This window comes from Podarcis liolepis (genome assembly GCF_965112155.1).
Source record: "Podarcis liolepis genome assembly, chromosome: 4".
Lineage (NCBI taxonomy): Eukaryota > Metazoa > Chordata > Lepidosauria > Squamata > Lacertidae > Podarcis > Podarcis liolepis.
The window spans coordinates 23,513,146-23,535,728 of record NC_139558.1 but is presented as its reverse complement, the minus strand read 5'-3'; the positions used below and the strand labels follow the sequence as shown (position 1 = coordinate 23,535,728).

The 22,583-nt window shown below is 43.5% G+C and overlaps 1 protein-coding gene and 1 long non-coding RNA gene across 3 annotated transcripts in view; one reads left to right on the top strand and one right to left on the bottom strand.

Moving 5' to 3' along the window:
* CLYBL (citramalyl-CoA lyase) overlaps positions 1-22,583 on the bottom strand; it is a 187,907-nt gene that overhangs the window by 55,652 nt on the left and 109,672 nt on the right. The gene's annotated exons all lie outside the window — the stretch shown is intronic.
* LOC310706115 lies at positions 5,396-7,109 on the top strand. Its single transcript, XR_014525694.1, has 3 exons — positions 5,396-5,675; positions 6,137-6,313; positions 6,869-7,109. It is a non-coding gene; the product is annotated as an uncharacterized lncRNA (long non-coding RNA).

Sequence of the window (22,583 nt, the reverse complement as noted above, 5' to 3'; positions counted from 1 at the left end):
CAATCACAAAAAGTGCACAGGCTAACAAGTTGCAGTGATTTGACTGGCTCCCCTCTTGCCCATGACCAGATTCTCTAGGGCGATTTGCAGAAGAAAATCTGAAGATGGGACAGGAGCAAGGATTCATTTGTCATTTTTTTATTAGAAAGTAAAATGCAACATTTAGGATTTTGGGAGAAAAGGCATAAAACATGAATTTTGAATCATTGCCTCAAGAGAAATTGAAAGACTTGGATTTGCAGATGGCAAGATGCTTACTGCAATCTGAAAGGGTCTATGCTATGATGGCAGGAAATAAAGACTATATACACTTTCTTCCTCTGTCCATCTGCCACTGTTATGGTCTTGTGTGGGGGGTGATATTATTCTAATTTGACTGTTTGCAGGCGGATTTCACTCATTTCTCTGCATTTCTATTTGTCACAAAGAAAGCAGAAGATAGATAGCTAGATAGCTAGACAGATAGATGGGAAAAAAACTACTACTGCTTTTGCTGCTGCGTAATTTAGACAATGAAGCCATTGTACTGAACTGCAACAGCTTTTCTCTGAAGATGATCTCCTGCCAGGGGCGCCGACTTATAAAAAATATTGGGGGGGCCCATACCGGGGTCCTGCCGCTGGTTTGCTTGGGTAGCCGGGAGAACGCAGTTCGAGGTGGCGGTGTTGGGGAGAGACCCTCGCTCAGGGCGCCACTAGACTTGGTGGCCGGCGGCCTATCTGGGGGGTTTTGGAGCGTATTTCGGCGGAGCGATTGGGGAGGAGGGGGCTTGTTGCCGGATTCTTCAGCTGAGCTGGAGATCCGCTGCTGGGGGTCCCTGGGCCGAGTTGTGAGCACGGCCTGCTGAAGGGAGATCCAGCCGATTGCGCGACGGGGACGGCCGGGGCTCTCCGGCTAGGGCGCGCGGCTGGCTGGCTGGCGAGGGAGCAGGTGGGGAGGAGACGGGGGTCCTCACTCTCTTAGGAAACGCACCCGTGCGCCCGATTGCCACGAAGTCCGAAGGGTGCGTGTGTGGAATTAAAAAGCAAAAACGAGATACGGGCAGGGCAGGCAAAGAGTTTTCTGCAAGAGGATGGAGGGCAGGTTGAAGAGAAAATCACTCAGGATGAGACAGTCAAATCAGCCATGATAAAATGGGCTCAGATATTGGGTATAACATCATGTTTGAGGACTGGGAAAGGTTATGGCCCACCGGAATGAAATTCACGGCATGTAATGCCTTGAAGGAAAATATTATGAAAATGATTTATAGGTGGTACATGACCCCAGTCAAGCTTGCAAAAATATATCACCTGTCTGATAATAAATGTTGGAAATGTAAGGAGGCTGAAGGGACATTCTTTCACCTCTGGTGGACTTGTCCAAAAGTGAAGGCCTTCTGGGAAATGATCTATAATGAGTTAAAAAAGGTATTGAAGTATACCTTTCCCAAGAAACCAGAGGCCTTCCTCTTGGGCATTGTTGGCCAGAAAGTGTTAAAGAAGGATAGAACTTTCTTTATGTATGCAACTACAGCAGCAAGAATACTTATCGCAAAATATTGGAAGACACAAGATTTGCCCACACTGGAAGAGTGGCAGACGCAATTGATGGACTACATGGAACTGGCTGAAATGACTGGCAGAATCCGAGATTTGGGAGAAGAAACAACGGAAGAGGACTGGAAAAAATTTAAGGACTATTTACAAAAACAATATAAGTTGTATGAATGTTAAAAATTTACACGATTCGGAAACTATAGCTTCAGCAATTAGATTTGGGAAACAGGAAATTATATTTTAAGTAAGAAAAGGTCAAAATCTAAGGTAATACTATGTTTAATTTAAGATATAAGTAACTGATGAAAAGTATGTTAAATTTAGAGGTATAGTATTTGAAAAGTACAAAATAAGGTACGAAACAAGGTAATAATTTGCTGATATCTTTATTATAAAGAATGCAGGGTAAGGGAGATGCGAGGAAGTCCAGTTAGTTATATAAAAAATGTGTTGAATGGTTGGTTTTCTTTTCTTCTTTTTCTTTTCTTCTTTTTCTTGTTCTTTTACTTTTTTCTTCAGTGTATGTTTCTAACTTTGTATTTGAAAACTTAATAAAATATTTATAAAAAAAAGAAGAAGAGAAAATCCTTTCGCTTTTCTGGGGCGCAGGGAAGTCTCGGAGCCGGAGGTTGGGGAAGGGACCCCCTTTGCTCTGCCCTCTTCTCCCGTCTTAGATTCGCATGGGGGTCCCCGCCCGAGCTTGCCTGGCCACCGGGCCACACAAGGGCCGCGCTCTACGCGGCGCACCTTGCTAGCCGCGCAGCTGTCCTCCGCGGCTGCGGAGCGGCCCTGCGCCGGTGCCCAGCCCCTCTGGGCGCCCGCTGCGCTGCCAATGACAAGCGGGCGACGTCGCGGGCGGGGAAGGCGTCGCTTTCTTTCCCGATCCTTCATCCTCCCAGTCTTCCAGCCCTTTTTGGGGTTGGAAGCTCGTCTCGTTCGCCCTTCTCCTTTCTTCACCCTGCGCGCAATTTTCCTCCCTCGTCTCCCTCCCCATTTCTCCTTCCTTCCTTCCTTCCTGACTGACTGACTGACTGACGGGCTCTGGCTTTGGCTCGGGCTCTGGCTCGGGCTTTGGCTCGGGCTCAGGCTCGGGCTCGGGCAGCCACAGCGTCGGCGGTGTTGGCGATCGGCGGCGCGGGGGGATGGCCCTCCCGGGGGAGCCGGCGCTGCTCAATGGGGTTGCCAAGGAGACAGGCCGGCCGCCCCCCTCCCCCGGCCCGGCGCCCCCCGCCGCGCCGGTGCCCGTTATTGAGCTGGTGCGCGCCGGGCGCCCTATAAAAGCCGCGGACGCGCCCACCGCCGCCCGAGATTATTGGGGGGGCTGAGCCCCCCCAAACGAATTTTTGAGGGGGCTCGGGCCCCCTCAAGCCCCATGGAGTCGGCGCCTATGTCTCCTGCAGTTGAGTGTAGGATGACTCTTGGGGGCTGAGTGTTTGCAGATGCTGTGGAGTAGACATGAGACATCTCAGCTACCGTAACAGAAGCAGCAGCACCAGCGCAAGGAGGTCAAATCAGAGCAAACATTAGTCATTGCCAACGGAGTCTTAAATACCATTTTACATACCTAATAATTAGCCAGAAAAGGCCACACGAAAAGAGCCAACCTATCACAGAACAGTGCTGCTTTCCCAAGCAGCGTACAACAGTGAGACAGCTCACGCACTCATCTGACCAAAGATCATCTTTGCGTGGTAGAGAATGGGCCTTTGAACAGAACCATTTGTCGTTCTTTCTCTTGCCTCTTCAAATTTGCAATGCTGGGAATGTAATTCTAGGATGCAAATCTCCAACTGCTTGACAGCAGAGATATAGTAACCTGTATGTTTTGCTCATGGGGCCAACAGCAGCTTGGGTAAGGGAGGGATTTTCATCAGCATGGAGGGGAAAAGTTAAACTACCCTTCCCCAGCACTGCAGTCCTGATCAAATTTATGCTCCCCGTCAGCAATCCAGTCGGCTATCTGAGGGAAGAATAATTTGTGGCAGGAGTAGCCATGAATGGCAGACCCTCCAAGTATCCCTGTTTTACAGGTACAGTCCCGAATTTACAGAAGCTGTCCTGGTTTCTGATCTGATCCCAGATTGTCCTGCTTTTCCTTAGCATGTCCCTATTTTCATCAAAGAAGTGTTGGAGGGTATGGAGTTATGTGATCCCTGTGCCAAAAGGCAAGTAACTATACAGTGGTACCTCGGGTTACATACGCTTCAGGTTACAGACTCCGCTAACCCAGAAATATTACCTCAGGTTAAGAACTTTGCTTCAGGATGAGAACAGAAATTGTGCTCCGGCGGCGCGGCAGCAGCAGGAGGCCCCATTAGCTAAAGTGGTGCTTCAGGTTAAGAACAGTTTCAGGTTAAGAATGGACCTCCAGAACGAATTAAGTATTTAACCCGAGGTACCACTGTACAACCTTTAGAAGACATCTGAAGACAGCCCTGTATAGGGAATTTTTTTAATGTTTAATGATGTTTTTCTATATGTTGAAAACTGTACAGAGTGGTTGGGGCAAACCAGTCAGATGGGTGGGGAACAACAACAACAACAACAATAAAGGAAGTCTGTATTTTCAACATTTGGAGAAACGTTGGAGGGTATGGAATGGATCTTCTTATCCAAAAACAGCAATCAGATTTGGTCTGGGGAGGATGGATGCTTCCAAGGCATTGTGGATGTTCTCTGCCCTACTGCCAATGCCAAGACAGCTAGAATGTGAGTTCACATCAATGTAGAGGGAGAAAGTCTGTTCCTTTGTTACACGACTGATGATCTACATGCAGAAGACAACAGGCGGAAGCCTGAGATTGAAAACATTGTTTTACAAACATGCTTGCAAGCTGCCTTGAATACCTAATAATGGAAAAGGGAGGGGGGTCTCTTTAGGTACACAAATGGTGGGAGGTCCAATCATGGGTCTCCTGATGTCACGAGTTTGGCTTGAAGGATACACGGGTGAGCTCATACACCTGTTTTCTAATACAATTGTGCAACTCGATAATTAAATGTGTGTGTTGTATGCGTGTATAATTTAAAAGAGGAAATCCTGGTTAAATTCTCCCACAGTTGCAGTGAAATTAATGGGTATTAAAAAAAAATATTTTTGACTAACATTCCATCAAGCTGTTGGTCAGTGTCTGCACGATACCTTCGAAACGGAGTTATTTCCATTTCCATCTATTAGGAGCAGGGACGGAAGCAGCAATGTCTGTTTCTCTCCTACAATTTTTCAATTATGGTCTCTTTTTCTTTCAGCTGAGTAGTGGTGATGGAGGAAATGAATTTTTTTTTGCCAAGATCACCACAAACCACAGGCTTCATATTTCTTCTCAACAGCAATCTCAGATTTCTGCCATGCCTAATGTTGAAGATGTAGGATATTTCAGTATGGGAGTGGAACACCAAGATAAACAAGTTTAACCGAAAGAAATCACTGAAACGCTTTGGGTGGGATTCCCCCAATGAGACGCATTAGTGCAAGCAAGAGCTTCCATTTGCACAACAAAGATTTACCCCCTCTCCTCCTGCGCCCCTCAATGCCCCCCCCCAATTGCCTTGGGTGTGTGGGTGTGTCAGGAGAACTTCCAGTTTCCTCCATCTGGCAAGCTGCAATGCTTGCACTGGTGTGGTGGTCACCTTAGCACAACACTCTTTATTCCTACTCTTTATTCAGAAACCAGGAAAGTGACAGTGATGGCTGGTGTCCATTGGGACACTGGTAAGGCTGAGGGCATGGAGGCTAACAGTAGGTGGCGCCAGAGCCAACGACAGGCAGATTAAGTTAACTCTACAATGGCAACACTAAGTCCAAGGAAGAGGAAGCTGACATCCAGTGCTGTCAACTGGCTGTAAGTAAGAAGGCAGGGCAGGCTGAGGTGCCCGATTCACACAGTCCACTAGAATGTGCTTCTCTTTTTACATGTGAAGGTTGAGCAGAACTAGCCTTCCAGTGATTTCCGAGAGATGACTTTTGATTTACAAGAGTGAAAAGAAAATCAGCACTGGGAAATAATCTTAAGCTACTGTAGCTTCCGCTCGAGCTAAATTTAGCTTACTAAGAACAAGTGGAAAGCCTTTCTCCACCCCCTCCAGAGGAGGATGAATAGACAGGTCAGCTCTATACCTGCCTTATGCTGGCGGCAGGTAAGGACCTTTCTGTTTTTAGCAGCGTTTGGATTTTTCTTAAGTGGAGTTCAGAATGTTCCACTCGCTGATGTTGAGAGAGGGAGGGGGTCTCTTTTGGGCTCTCTGCCCTTTGTATGGCTTGCCTTCTTTCTTTTATGTTGAGAAGTCTGCCAATATGGGATTTGCAAACGGCTGCCAATATGGGATCTGTGCCGTTTCTGCTGCCAATCTTTAATTTAGCATATGTACAAAGCTAATTTTTGGACCAGATACCGAAGCTTGGCATCCCTGCAGGCGTCAACCAGGTTATTGTGTTTGCGTTGCAACTGAACCAGATACGATAGATTGATAAATAGATAGATGGATAGACAGACAGATATAGGGAGGTGCTTTTCGTTTCACCATATATATATATGTGGCCTAAACAAATGGGTGCCACGTCTTAAATCGCCTTTTTCTTATCTCTCTCTACTGTATAGTTCAGCCTATCACATTCCCAGTCTGCGTTGCCTGGAGTATGAGCCAGCGCAGACAATGAAAAACTCCCAACTTCCTACTGAGAACGTCTTGGAACTGAAATGTGAAAATGCTTCCCTCCGAAAAGGATAGCAAGTTTCTTTATAATTTTATTCAAACTATAGAGTTCCAGATAAGAAGTAAGTCTGTTGGTTTTCTAAAAAGAATTCTTAAAAAGAATTTTAAAGGGCGAAAAGGACACATACCGTATTTTTCGCTCTATAAGATGCATCAGACCACAAGACGCACCTAGTTTTTGGAGGAGGGATACAAGAAAAAAAATATTCTGAATCTCAGAAGCCAGAACAGCAAGAGGGATTGCTATGCAGTGAAAGCAGCAATCCCCCTTGCTGTTCTGGCTTCTGGGATAGCTGCGCAGCTTGCATTTGCTCCATAAGACGCACACACATTTCCCCTTACTTTTTAGGAGGGAAAAAGTGAGTCTTATAGAGCAAAAAATACGGTATTTTCATATACAAAACAGAACTTTTTGAATCTCCACCTTTCACTCCAGCTTTCCAACAGGAGCATTTGTGACCCACAAAGAAAGTCCTGCAAGGAATTCTCTAGAATGTACAGAATTTTACCACTGGCTCTACTGTCCAATCAAAATACATGTGCTTCTTTCCTAGATATAGGCTCACAAAGACTCCAGATAGACATTCCACACATTCCTTTCTTCTTGCGGGCTCCAGAATTTATAGTAGGAGTGCGAACAAGGCAATGGATAAATGATTATGGACTATGGCTGGATCTCTACATGCAGCTGAATGTGGTGGGAATAAATTGGCAGAATAGATTGCACCACTTCTGATTTCAGGTGGAGAACTTCACATTTGCATGTAAAACAGAAAACAAAAACAACTAACCAATCAACCCTCCCTGCAAACAGAAAATCAATACATTAAAGAGCGGGGATTTAATCCAGTCTTTTGTTGTGCTCATATTCTATTTGAATTGATTTTTTTTATTATTTTTTTGAGAGCAAACCTGAAGACACAAAGTGGTACAGTCCTCAGCACTATGTTACCTTATTTTGAGGCTCTCAGGGCCAAAATGTCAAAGAACATGGCGTCCAAATTTTGTGGCCGCTGTCTGAGCTGAATTTGGACAGAGGGGGCATTTTCAGAGAGAAACTGGATGAGAGGGGAAAGAATTGGACTTGCCCTTCCTTACTGCAGCTTTACTGGTGAAAACACCCTCCTCTGCTCTCATATGCTACCCACCTGCTGCTCAGCAAACCCATTGTTGCAGACCTATAATTGTGGCATATCCGTGTCATGGCAAGCCATAAGCCTAGGGAAGGCTGGTCCGTTAGGGCAAGTGAGAGTTTGTTTAGACCAGGGGTCAGCAACGGATGCGGCCCACGAAGACCGTTTTACCTGAACTGAGCCGCCCACTCGGCGAGTTCCCCACACGCTGCGCTAAACTGGCGCAGTGCGACGCGGGGGCTTGCTGAGCGCCGCGGGAAATTGTGTCTGTGCACGCGCGGATACTGGAAATCATGTCCAGATGCCGAAAACCGCTTCTGTGCAGGTGCGATTTCCTGCGCCTGGGCATGCGCAGAAGCAATTTCCGGTGTCACACTGCGCCAGTCCGGCCCACGGCAATCTCTGTGGCCCATGGCCGGTAAACCTTGCCGACCCCTGTTTTAGACTCTGGGTGAGAACCTGGAGGCTGCAAGGAAGGAAGTGTCAGACGGAAAATGAATTAATACTGATTTATAAATATTAGTAACTTTGTATTAATGCAACATATTTATATGCAACTGTGTATTTTTGCAATATTTTGTTTACGTTGTCTGATGTTGCTTCTGTTTTTTGTATACTGCAGGATTTCCCAAGCTTGAGTACTCTCTCCAGCTGTTTTTGGACTACAGTTCCAATCACCCTTGACCACTGGTCCTGCTAGCTAGGGATCATGGGAGTTATAGTCCAAAAACAGCTGGAGACCCAAGTTTGGAAAACCCTGGTATACCACTTATATATATATATAGAGAGAGAGAGAGAGAGAGAGAGTGAGTGTACATTAAGTGGTCCAGAAATTAAATTAAAAAATTAAATAAAAATCAAACCAACCCCACTAAGACCAGACTCTCCTCAACCAGCCCCCACCTGCCTACTTCTTTATTTACAACTAGTTCAGGGAGTTCTATTGGCGGCCAACCGCCTCCTCCTCCTCCTTAGTTTGTGCTGCCCTTATATAACTCAGCAGCAAGGAGGAGGAGGGCAAAACAATGACTTGTGGGCTCTAGCTCCACAGCCATTTGCTCTGGCTCCCCCTACTGTTGGCCTCCCTGCCTTCTACCCTATCGGTACCAATGGGCGCCAGCCTCCCCTGCATAAACCTTGTAGCCAAGGCTGGTTCTTGGCTCGCTGGCCATGGTTTGTTAAGAGTGAAAGAACTCACAATCACTGGTTCAGACAAAACACTAAGCATATTATGTGGTAAAGTTCCTCGTTTTCTCCCGCAGTCAGAGAAGCTATAGCGCTCATTAATTTCTGTCTCCATCCTTGAATGTGTCCCGTGGGGTTCCTGGATTCAAATTTATCTCGGTGAAATATGTCCTGGGAACTCAAACATTCTGATCTGCTGTGCATGGAGGGCTGGCATTATTTATCTTGCTGATTCTCCTATATGATGGCTAATTATTGTTCTCTTATTAGAGACGTCTGCTTGGTACTGGCTCGAGATGCCTCGTCTTCGGAGCCTTGGTGCACAAATTATGCCTCAGTCGATAGTTCGGAAGAGGCTGAGTTGTAAGGGATCCATTCACCAAGAGTAACGTTGGGGGTTTCCTGACCGCTTGGCGAGGGTCCTTGGAGAGATCTGGAAAGCCAGAAAGCTTGCTGGGCACACCACCAAGGCAGAATGGCTCAGTCAAATTGTTCGCCTTGCGGGATGTTAAGGGTGAAGACAGGCGTCTTAAGGGTGAAGACAGAAATGTTAAGGGGGAAGACAGATGTGAAGTATTAACTGTGGTGGAAGTGCTTTAGACACACAACTGCTGCCTTCCTGGGCATGTACTCTTTTCAAAAGAATCCCCACACACTTACAGTGCCAATCAGTGTGAGATGGGAGGAGTGGGAAGGAAGGAAGTGGGAGTGATTCACTTGTGTACAATAAACCATGGTTTCTTGCTCACAAGTGATGTGTGAACATGGCCAGTGCTTAGCTCCACAACAGATGCAAAAGCAAATTTAGAGCGCAGTCATTATACCAGCTCTCCCCCCCCAATCTTTCTGCACGGTGCAGTCAACCTTGGATTTGTTTAATTTTGTAACGTGTGGTGTTTATTGTTGCATGGAATAACCTCCATGCAAACCTCGCTTCTGACTAAAACAGCAAGATCGTACATCCTCTCTCTCTCTCTTTACTTTGGCATAAAGAAAAGAGTTGATTAAAAAAAGAAAGTAAAGGCAATTTTATGCACAAAATGTATTAACGATTTTTTTTTTTAATGCTGTGTTGAGAAGAAGCTGGCCTACTCTCACAGCAGCAAACAGTGAGCCCCATAATGAGAAAGGATTATCGTTCTGCCTGCTCTTGGAGTCTCGCTCCCCAGGCAGCCCAAAGAATGACTGAGTCATGCAGGTGATGCATTCACTGTAATGAGATGGACAAAACCTCAAAACCCACATCTAGGCTTCTAATAGAACTCCTTGTGTACCCATGCCTCTGGCAAAAGAGAAAGGGGGAGGGAGTAGGGGGAAAGAGCAGGAGCAGGAGATGAAAACAAACCCACCCAGTGTCGGGAAAAACCAAATATATATAATATTTATAAAATGGCCTGCTGTTCGTACACACTGCACAGTCATGCAGAAAACCACAGTTTGATTTCCAATCCAAGCCTCTTGTTCCCTGGGCCGGCAGGGCTTGTGAGAACTATGGAAGCAGCACACTGAGCCAGTCCTTGGGGGAGGAAAGTGCCCCATCTCATTCAACAGCTAGCCCTCTGGCTGATTAGTGAAAAGGACTGAAAAGGACTGACAGGCTCTTAAGGGAGCTGTGTCCGGTTCTTGTTGGCTGGGAGGTTGATGGTCCTGGCACAGACAGCCCCCAAGTCACAGGAGGGGAGGCTTTTCCCAGCTTTCTAAGCCCCGTTCTCAAGGCTCTGTTGTCACTGTCACAACAACTTTTCCCCATCAAGGGCCAGTTGGGGCTCCCACAGGAGTCTGGAGATGGCCAGACCCCCGACCGAGAGCCTCCGAGCCTCACACACGGCATTGCCCAACTCTCCAGCACCAACACCAGGGACAATGGAAGCCCGCTTCTCGATTGGGGTGAAAAACACAAACTTGGGAAGGAAATCCTCATAAGCCAGCAATTCCTTTTGTTTTTGTCTTCCTGGTGACAAATGGCAATTTCAAAACTTCAAGTCTTTAAATCGTGCCACGCAAACAGGCACTTTTGCTTCAGCCCTACAATGTCCCCTGCAGAGGAGGTGGCTCAGAATTTGTAATTTGCAAAACCACATGTTTCTAGATTTCTCATTTCTCTACAGATGGGGAATCAGCAGCCCTCCCAGAACTTGTTGGACCACATCTCACACCAGTTCCATTCAGAGGGGTGATGGGACTTTTAGTCCAGCAATATCTTGAAGGCCATAGATTAGCCACCCTTGCTCTTTATGAGGGGTGGCTAACCTTTTATGGCTCAGAGGAGAACTCACCCTTGGCTCAACTCCGGGGACAGCATACCAGCAGCTGGTCTGCCCCAAGGTGGGTACTGCCTCCACACACATACACACACCCTTCTCAGCTGATCCACACAGATCAAATGAAAGCATTTTTTGCTCATCTCTCTACTCATCCAGTGATCAATCTGCAGGCTGGGGATGTGGCAATTTGCCTGCCCATCAGGGTGCTGGGTTCCCCTTATCCCAGCATTATGTTTATTTGTTCCTCTTTTTGCTGCAGTTGCCAAATTCAGTGGGGTCTTAAAGGTAAAGGGACCCCTGACCATTAGGTCCAGTCGTGGCTGACTCTGGGGTTGCGGCGCTCATCTTGCTTTACTGGCTAAGGGAGCCGGCGTACAGCTTCCGGGTCATGTGGCCAGCATGACTAAGCTGCTTCTGGCAAACTGCAGCAGCGCATGGAAACGCTGTTTACCTTCCCGCTGGAGCGGTACCTATTTATCTACTTGCACTTTGACGTGCTTTCGAACTGCTAGGTTGGTTGGAGCAGGGACCGAGCAACGGGAGCTCACCCGGTTGTGGGGATTCAAACCGCCGACCTTCTGATCGGCAAGTCCTAGGCTCTGTGGTTTAACCCACAGCGCCACTCGCGTCCCTGAGTGGGGTCTTAGGAGGCCATAGAATTATGTTTGAGGGCACCCAACATCAGTATACAAATAACACAAAGCGAGAGCAATGCACTGCAGCAATGCATAGCGCCCTGCAGAGGTTGAAATCTTTACCTTCCCTTAGTATGGGTCATGTAGGCTGGGGTTGATGGGACTTGTAGTTCAACAATGTATGAGGAGAGGTACTGTGTTGTCTACGCCAAGCATGGAGGGAGGGAGAGACAGACAGAATTAATGTGTTCACTGCAGTTAGTCAGTAAGTAGAGGAGCAGCAGTAATAGCCAGGGAATGGTTTATAACCAGCCACAGCCATTTGTATTGCTATACTTTAAGAAACAGGCACATTTCCCATGTGTTAGGTTGGCTGTCTCTAGTCACTTACAGATTGCTTTGCTTTAGAGTCCGGTTTTGTTTTGTTTTAGAACACAGCTGAAATAGCTGGCTGATCTTACAGAGGAGGCTTGCTTTCTGGTGGCAATAAGGCTTCTTCCACTCACACTGTATTTTGACACTTTGGATGCAGAAATCAAACCCCAACGACTCTAAGGGCTCTTCTTCTGCATGAGGTATGCTGGGTTTTCCAGCAACGTGGCTCAAAGGCAGATCAATCAATAACACAGCAAATCTAAAACCATGCATGTTTATAACACCCGCTCCCTGCAAAGTAAAACATCTGTGAGGCTTTAATCACTCAAAATGCCACACAATGAAGACAGCGCTTAATGTACTCAATTTCCCATCCCTAAGTTGGAGGAGCCCATTGTGGATTACTTCATGGGTGCTTGTCAGCAATGATCAGGCCACACAGTTTCATGGTGGGGGGCACATCTGCACCCCAAACTGTGTCCCAGTTGGAGTCAGCTTGCTTTGTTGCAAGGACTTGTTGTTTAGTCGTGTCCGACTCTTCGTGGCCCCATGGACCAGAGCACGCCAGGCACTCCTGTCTTCCACTGCCTCCCTCAGTTTGGTCAGACTCATGCTGGTAGCTTCGAAAACACTGTCCAACCATCTCGTCCTCTGTCGTCCCCTTCTTCTTGTGTCCACCATCTTGCCCAACTTCAGGGTCTTTTCCAGGGAGTCTTCTCTTCTCATGAGGTGGCCAAAGTATTGGAGCCTCAGCTTCACGATCTGTCCTTCCAATGAGCACTCAGGGCTGATTTCCTTAAGAATGGATACGTTTGATAAATTTGAAAGGACTAAAGTCAGCCAAAATATCTTACTTCCTTAAGTATTCCTTCCTTCCTTCCTTCCTTCCTTCCTTCCTTCCTTCCTTCCTTCCTTCCTTCCTTCCATCTACTCACTGTTAAGAGTGACTGTCATAAAAGATTGTGCATTTAATGAATAGTCCAGTTTGGCAGACAGCCTGCAGCATTTTGAGTTTGACTAGAATTACTTCATCCATGTTTTACATATTTCACTACCTGCTACACCAGAGACACAATGTTGTCTAGAAACAAGGACTCAAGTTTTTTATTACTTTTTCAGCAGTGCAACACAAATACATTTTGTGGCATGGAACAAATTTTTAAAAACTTATCGAATTTTCCATCCAGCTATTTCTGTTAGTGTTAGCCCAGTAATGAGGCAGAATGAAATCACTGTCTCAGGCAGTGGGTGGCAAATTGGCCCTTCCTCAGCCCTCTGCTCACCTCATCATTAGCTTTGCCCACCCATCTACCAAGGCAATATAGATTGGGCAGCTGTAACATGCTCTCCATTAATATATTTCTGAAGAACCTCCAGAAACTCTTTGATTTGATCGTGGAAACTGAAGTTAGTATGGTTAATGGTGGTGTTCCATAGATTCCTCAGCAGACCACCATTATTCTCTCAAAAACAGAGTAAGCAAATGTAGCTCAACCTATCTTCAGATGTTTCCAAGCTGGCTGGGGCTGGTGGGTGTTGGAGTCCACCACAGGCCTCCAAACCTGCCTTAAATTCATTCCACCTGCACTTGACTTCAGCTGAACAAAAAATGGTTTGATTCCAATCACAGAATCATCACTTCCACCCCAGGTGAGCGGATTCTCCTGATTCAGAACCGACAAATTCTGTAACTTGTGAAAACTCCTTGTTGTGATTCTAAAGATATCAAAGTGTGGGCAAGAAGCATGGAGTTGCTCTCCCTTCATTTTCCAGAGTGGTCACTTTGAATTAAAAGTAAACTTGCCATATTTCATCTGCTAACATCCTGAAGTCTCCGTCTGTACTTTTCTAAGGAGGAAAACCCTAGGAGGCTGAAAGTTGGCAGCCTCAAAAGCGTAGCCTGGGAGAACAAGCCAAATCCCAACACCCTGAAATTCACAAATTCTTGTCTGCTAACCAATTATGCCCAAGAACAAACATGTTCATGAGAACCTTTTTTCTTTTCTCGCATGTACATCATAACCGGAGTGACATAATTCTTAGATGCCTTTCTTTCGGGTTGCTCAACCGCCGCAACAAGCAATGGAGCAAATTTCAAAATAAATCCTACTTTTCCTAGTGATGTTGACAATTTCAGTCAAGCATACCTTAATGAAATTAGAGATGCAGAAAATATTTTTTGACAAGAGTCTATGAACAAAACAGCCAGAAGTGACTCCAGTTCTGTGAGAAAAGCTCACGCCGAGTGAGTGCGAAAGAGACAGAGAAACTGGGGAGAAATGTTGATAATTGGATGGTATGGTTTTGGCAGGAAGAGGCGTGCTTTATTAACCGTCCACACCAGAAACATAACTTTCCAACTATTAACAGTTTTTACTTGCCAAGAGAAAATTATCAGTTCTGATTAAAATATAGTTCCCTCTACCTACAATTAATGACTACACAGTCTTATATAAGCAAATGAGTATTCCTTCATATCTACACCTTAAAGCACAGCATGAAAGGGAAGTGCAGAGCAGCAAAGGGAAAAACCAAATGAAAACTTCTTAAAAGTATCACTGGTGTGCACAGAAAGGATACCAAAACAAATAGGGGAAAATCTTATATAATTGAACCGTTTGTAAAGCTAACCAGACATATTTACACACAAATCCATTGGTTTCCATGCCACATTGCCTATCATATTGCTCTCTTTATAAAGAAACAACATTTTTAGAGTCAATTCTAAGAAAAGGCTTAGTTTCACACCCTTTGCCTTTGATGATTTCTTGTTAGATGACACCAAAGTTGCAAAGGCAGTGTCCATATTTGTTTTGATAGCTTCAAATAAAAGGCAGAAGCTTAAAGAAGTTGGTGGGGGGGGAATAGAAAGCACATGAAAACAGCAAAAAAATAAATATCATAAATGGCAAAATTATATATCTAGACGTGGAGAAATAAGTGTTTTGCTATACGTTTTAAACCAAACTGAGTGTACTCTGGCACATTTGATCTTCTGTGCTATTGTTTTATATTTTTGTCACGGTTTATGAGGTTGCTTTTGTGCTGGTGTTTCCACAGATGACGTGACACAGGGATATGAATAACTGATTTCAGTAAAAACATCCTCCCACACTTACTTGGGAGTAAGTTCATTTGGATTCAGTAAGGTATACTTCTGAGTAAACATGCCTATGAGTGGGGTGCACAACAGATGTCTTGGCTGTTACTAATCATTCAGTTATGGCTTTTGTCAATGAAAAATGCAATTTTGCATTGTCTTGAGCATTAGAACTTAAGAAGACCATAGAAGAGTCCTGCAGGATCAAACTAAAGGCCAGTAGTGATTAACTGACCTCCTGGTGTTGCTGTGGCTGCATCCCACTGACCGCTACCTCCAAAGGCCTGTCTATTCCAGCATTCAATGGCCAACCTATAAGAAACTCACAAGCACAACATGAGAGCAACAGCCCTTTCCTGTTGTGCCCCAGTGAGTGCTATTAAGAGGCAATGCTTATTTATAATCTTATGTTTATATATCCCCAGTTCTCTTCCATCATGAAATCCTCAGCAACTCGTTTGGTCATTTTTTGCAGCAGACCACCTCTCCAAGGCTCTTCTAAAGTCAAGGCTGTGGCAAAAATACTTTTTTCAAATACTGTTTATCCTTTGCCGGTATCAAACAGAATTATATAGCTGTATTAGGTGGCAATGGATTATGAGTTGCAATTTAAAGCATTAACTAGAGTTAAAGCAATTTAAAGCATTAACTAGAGTTATTAAGCATATTCGTCACTTAGACAAATTACTGAACTTTAATTGGTTCTGGATTGTCCTCTTCAGAACTATTGATTACCATTACAGAAGTGATTGTTGCCTTCCGAAGTAAGAGTTTTGGAATCCATTTTCTAACACTGCCAAAATAATGATGATGATGATAATTCCTCGATCAATCCATTCTTGCCAAAATCTTTGCCACGTTCTCCCTGCCACATTCACAAAGGCTGAGATTACTGACTCCAAGCGTTGGAAAAATATCCCAAATTAAGAAATGAACCTGAGATTACAGAAGGCAGATTAAATGGGATTAAGATCTCAACTCCTATCTCTCTTTAAAATTCCTTTGCCAAGGAAGGGGATTCTGTGGGATAAATTACATGGCTTATTATGCTGAAATGCAAATCTTATTAAATACACTTCAGTACTGTGGCACAGGGCCTTAGAAACTTAACTGGCAAAGTGGTTAAGTGGGTGGAATGACTAAGATTAGCACAGACCCATTTTCCTCTTAATGAAGTGGAACCATATCCTCAGAACGAAATAATCCCCTTCAAGAGAACATTTTCTTTTAATTTGCAAATCTTACTGATTTTATTATATATACAGTTTCAAACTAGACAGGAGCTTAGAACCCAAGAATGTTCTTCCCAGCAAATGCCCCCATTCATTACCTTCAGAACTGAATGTCCCACACAATAAGCAGCAAAAAGGAAGAAATAGAATTATAATATAAAGACCACTTGGGAGGTGGGAGACAGAAGGAAAAAGCAAAAGTGGCTATGGGAAAAGTAAGTAGGAATTATGCATAGGTTACAAAACCCTCCACCCAAATTTCTATAATTTGCACAAGTCTGCATCACCAGTGGTGTAGTGTGATCCTTTTTTTGCTAACACAGCTTGATTTACTAAAGCCTTTCTAGATAAGGCCCTCATGACTGGAATATCATTGAGCTTTTGGGTAATGGCAGAAGAAGAGCTATGTCTTTTATCTGTTTTTGTGCTGGGTTATTCTTTAGATATGCTATGTGTGCATTTCACATTCTGTTTATGAGTTGCTCTTATCTCCACTGATGTTAACCTACAGGTAAAGAACATGATATGAATCCCAATAAAAAAGTAAAATAATACTAAGAGAAGATTGAATTTTCATGAGGTTCATTTTTCATTTTAAAAATCTAAAAAGCAGTATTATATTGATAAAGTCTCTCCCCCCCCCTTGCAAGATGCCTGTCTTCCATTTTGTATGTTGTGGTTCTGAAGTGAAACTACATTTCAGATTTGAAATCAATATATTTTCAGTGTCAATTTTTTTACCAACCTTTCCCATAGCTATTCAGCCTCTTATTTGGCTACTCATGAATTCCCAAGTGTTCTGTATGAGAGGACATACTATGGTATTTCTTGCTGTGTATCTGATGTTCAGTGCCTGACTACTAAGTTTTCCAGGTAGCTTTTATTGGCTTGTTCCTCCTTGCCCTGAAGCAAACATTTCGCTTCCCTCCCTCTAGCCTACTTTTGTCAGTTTAGTTTCTTATATTAATATATTGCTTCAAACATCCAGAGGCACTCCAAAGCGATTTTACAATATTCAATATTCAAATACAAAAAACACACGAAATCCAATAAAATTGGGAATTGGAACAATCAGAACTAGAACTGTGGGTGCTGGTTGTAAATCTAAATTGAAGTAATTTTTCACTTTCCTTGCATTATAATATTTTAAAGAATATTTATTTATTTCAATAGTTTATATACCACTTAATAACTACCCTATTTCTCTAAGCGGTGTACCATAAAGATACAGCTTACAACTTTTAAGTCAGTTAAAATAAGATATAAAAAAAGAACTTACTGGAAGGGAAAGTGAGGCAGAGAGAAGAAAATATCATCAACATCAGCAACAACTGATACCCAAGTGCCTGGCAATATTGGGTGCTTTAGAAACAATAATTTCTTGTTGCTGCTAGGTAGAAAAAGCAAGCTTGCTATGGTGGCAGCTTCTTGGCCAGGAGCAGAGGGCAATGGAATGATGAGGAAGCCCTCCAGAGCCTCGGTTGGTTATCAAAACCACTGACCACTACAGGCCCAAGGAAGCCTTCCTACATGCGGTGCTTCATTAAGAGGCTAATTTGTGAACCTGCCGAGAGAGATGTTCCCTATCTGTTTTCTAAGCTAATGTTTCTCCATTATTACTGGGAGGAATGAGTTATTTCCAAATGACAGCAAACCACTGACAGCCTGATAATGTCTACTAGGGATCTCAAGGGAGCATTTAGTAGCCGTGTCCCTCAAGCTAAATCACAAGATCTTAATAAAGGTTTGGGCATGTTCCTAAAAGGCGGCAAGTTTTCCCTGTAGGGAGATCAGATGCTCTTAACATCTCATAATTTTATGCCCTAAATTATTACACCATAGTAACCTCAGGAAGTTACACATTAATTGCAAAATTAGCGTTCAAGTTTTGCATGCTAATTAGCAGTAGCAGTCTATTTTCTTTATAGTCGGTATGTTATGGCCTGCCTTATCACAGACTCAGTATTCACTGCTATTTTTTTCCGGGTATTTCCAAGCTGTACATTTTTGCTATTTACCCGATTGTATGTCCTTTCCCCACAACTTTTGGGGAAAATAACTAAAAAATTCATAACCATTCATGGTTTTTTGTTCACATTAAAAAAAACAACCCAACCTATTAATCCATATAAACTCCCTAAATATTAAGCTAGCTGTCATTTTTATAATAATCTTGTTTCCAAGGATTTAAAAATCTCACTTGTTAGCCATAAAACAGATTTCTGCTAACAGCTATAAAATCTAATTTAAACCCTTCTGGCATTAGCTAAATAGCTGAAGCAAATTTCTATCTAGCTATGCTGAACATCTTGTTACTGCTGTAAATATATAAAATTCCCTTTGAAGTGATAAAGGTTCAGTAGGATAAATGGGGTCTCCGGAGTCCAATCATTGTAACATCTCTGAGGCCTAACAAATGTTGTTTACATATTTCAAGGATTATGTTTCAAGTTTAAATAAACAGATTAACCCATGTTTACATGCATTAATTTACCCTTTTATATTATAAAAATGTAAATTTAATTGAGCTGTATTTTCAGGATGTAACAAATGGTTTTACGCTTTCTTTCCCCTAGAGGAATGAACTGCATTAAGTCGGATGATCCAGTTAAAATAAGGGCTTGCCGGATCCCATAATCAGCTCCTGATCACAGGATTCAGAAAGATCGCATCCTGCCAGATTGTCTAGCACATGCATGTTCCTCCCCAGCCCTGGAAACACAGCCCAGTCCCCCAGGGAGAACAATGGGATTTCTGAACAGTCAATAGGCCTTGATAGGACTCAAATCACCAGTCATGGCCGGGACATGCCAGGTCCTACCATTAAGCACAATGATGCAGCTGCCTCAGGCAGCAGATATTTTGGGGAAGCAGCAGCAAAATGTTGGGGGATAGTGTTGTGCACACCACATGGCCTGCCCTATATCCCCGTAAGTCAGACTACTGCTCTCAGTGGAAGACACTGACCCATCATCAGATTCAGTTGCCAGTCTGGTCAGGTTTTGTACCTAGAACGGGACGAGGTGCCATCTCGACTTTCACCTCGGGCAGCAAAATGTATTGAGTCAGCCTTGACTCTTAAGTAGGAGTAAGCTGCAGTAGCATTTCCTAACAGGTGGCTGTCACTGCCATCGCCATAAAGTCTGCTTCATTTGTATGTTCCTGGCAAGTTGTGACAGAGGGTGCATGCTGGCCCCTGGCCAATGCTTGGTGTCCATTTGAGCATGCGAAGGGGTCTGCAGCTAGCCGTCTACATTTGGAGCCCAAAGGGTGCGCCATGCTTGATTTTTTGCATCAATTTTGTTCATTAAATAGACCCTCCAGGGCTCCTAACGTGGCCCAGTGTCAGCACGCAACAGCCTAGGCAGGTTGCCAGGGCCCCAGCAGCTCAGTAGGCCCCACTCCTGTGCAAAGACCTTTCCTGGATACATTCCCACTTTACCTCCCTATTCTAACCAGAGAAATGTTGGCATTATGGAGTTATGAGCTCCCCGAGCCTTTAGAAGACATCTGAAGGCAGCCCTGTATAGGGAAGTGTTTTTAAAAATGTTTAATATTTTATTATGCTTTTATTGGAAGCCGCCCAGACTGGCTGGGCAACCCAGTCAGATGGTTGGGAGATAAATTTAAAAAATATATAATTATTATGGAATAGGCTGTCCCTACTTTCATTGGAGAAATGTTGGGGGTATGCATTTGATCCTCCAAATGGTCATTCAAAATTATGCTTGGAAAATACTTGTCAGTATAAACAGTTTTTCTAGCTAAGGCACCGATGAGCACGTAACAATACTATTTTTATGTAAGTGCTGCTTTCTCTGCTCTGAAGCTCCCAGACTCCCTTTCCTTCATGATGGCTTCCAAAAAATAATCGTTGTTAGAGGACTAGCTTGATCAAAGCAAAAAAATAAATCAGAACTGTAGAGCACTTCTGTATATTAGAAAGTGCTACAGGAACCACAAATAATAATAGAAGTAGTGACAGTGACTCACACATACCTTCATTGGACCTTAGATTATGTGTTACAAAATAATTCAAACTGACTCAACAGTTCAAAGGAACTACACAGGTTAAAGCATAAAGGACCAGGGATTGCAAATCAGGAACCAGCAGCTCATTCTCAGCACCACAAGAAACTATGGCGGGTTGCTAGAAGATGGCGTCTGTACATTGCTGTTTATCAGCACATCCGCCATAGATGGCACAGAGGAATGCCAAAACCAGCTCTGGAAGCAGTGCCAAGTAACATTTGGAACCAATAGGATTTCGCCTGTTCTTATAAAGCTGCTGACTTTGGCCTGGATCCTCAATCTCTGCAACGGATTCTCGAGTCCAGACAAAGCTGATCGGCAGCATACCCCTGTTTCTTTATTCCAGACTAATAGCCCAGTTAAAATAGCTGGTGGAGAATCCTCATTATTTCCTGCTCCCACACTGCAGATGGAAAGCTACAACCAAGAAAGGGAAGTTATAGAAGATCGCAATGTTAGTTCAGTTGTCAAAATCACTGGGAAACTTTGGACAAGCCACAGCCTCCAACTCCCAGAGCTCTGAAGACCAAGACCAACACTACATGCCTACAGTATTCTTCCTGTTTGTGCCATAGCGGAAAGGCCAATGATATAACGCTAAGAAACAGCAGGCAGGCAGATCTGGGTTGGCTAGCACCCCTGCTGAACCCAACATGTCACTTCAAAGATCTATCTAGGGAACTAACAGAACACAATTTTTAAGGGATATCCTAAACTCAAGTATTACATCTCGTTCAAAGGCAAGAGTTTTGTTGCGGCAGAAATCATCACAATTAACTGTTTTATTGATGGGTGTTTTGTGGCAACGCAAAGACAGTGTTAATATAAATCAGTATTAAAAGCAATGTACTACAGTGGGGATCTTGAGTAATTAATTACGTGACTGCATTATCACAAAGTATATCCAGCCTTCAAGAAGTCAAAAAAATAGATCTTCATGCAGTCAAGCCTCTTTTTAGGTGCGAACACAGAAAACAGCAGGATTCTGCTTATCCTTTCACAAAGGGTGAAAAGTACTATTCAGATTCCATGGCCAGGCTAGCCACTCTGTTTGCAATAAACAGGAAGACAGTTGAGTAATTTCCCCAAATAGCATTTGGAGACAAAAGAAATGGTTGGCAGCCTTCATGTATTTCCGAGATATAGCACTGACAGCAACATTGACAACAACAACTAGGACTGATGGAAGGCATGCATGAGCTTTGCCAGCCTCATATGCAGAGAGTAAGGTGGGCTAAAAATGATAGTGCTCTAGATGGTATCTAGAGATGCTTGATAAGTGCATCCCCCCCATCCCTGCATAAAACAGTCTCTTGGACCAAAGTGCAGATTGGAACTTAGGTATCCAACCGATTTTGTACTTCTGGTGCAATGCAATTTTTGGCAGTTTTACCGCATCAAACCATGTATTTTAAATATAAACTCTGAGAGGAAATGTATATCTCGATATAAATGGAGACTTCTCCTTTTTTTCAAGTAGCTTAATGCAGAATCAGAAAGCATTGGAACAATATGTGCAAAAAATGCAAAAGCCAGAAATAGACAGATTAATCTAACCCTAGTAGGAACAGTAGTAAGCATACAGTATATAAAGAATGCATGATGAAAATATGGTTATATTTAACTGTGGATGTTATTTTAAATCATGGAGATTAAAAAAAATAAATCTGTTATTAATACATATTTCTTATTAATAACAATAGTAGTAGTATCAAGCATGCAATTTAGACATTTTTAATTGTGCTGCTTTACATTACTTTTTATTTTTAAAAGTGTTTCCCTTCCCTTCAACCACTGGTCCATTGTCTGAACTGATTGGCAGCAGTTCTCCAGATGTGCAGCTAGGCATCTTTCCTAGGTCTATCTGGAAATGCCAGGAACTGAACGCAGGACCATTTGTATGAGAAGCATGTGTACAAAGTTGTCAGGCATAATATATGACTGGTGGGCCCCATTTATTGTGTAGGGTCACGAGCTACCTAGTCTATGTTTCAAAGGAAAGGTCTAAGCATTGCTCCAGCAAATGATAGCATAAGAATGCCTTCCGTTTTATTTGTATAAGCATACAAAATTTTCTGTAAATTTGTACCAAGCCCTTTCCCCCCGCCACTGCATTCTAGAAATTATATCCATTGTGTCTCAGTGAAAGTCAATTTGGATATTTCTGAACCTCCAGGGAAGTGCCAACTAAAAAATATATATAACAGAAAGTAAGTTTTTTGTTTTTAAAAAAATAATCAAGCCCCCCTTCCCCAATTTAACTCGTTTTAAAAATTGCTGATATTCTGACCTCCTCAGAAACTCCCCAAATTCTTTCAAGAGGAAGATGCTGAGTAAAACAATGGGAACAAAAAACCCACCAAACATTTATTGTCA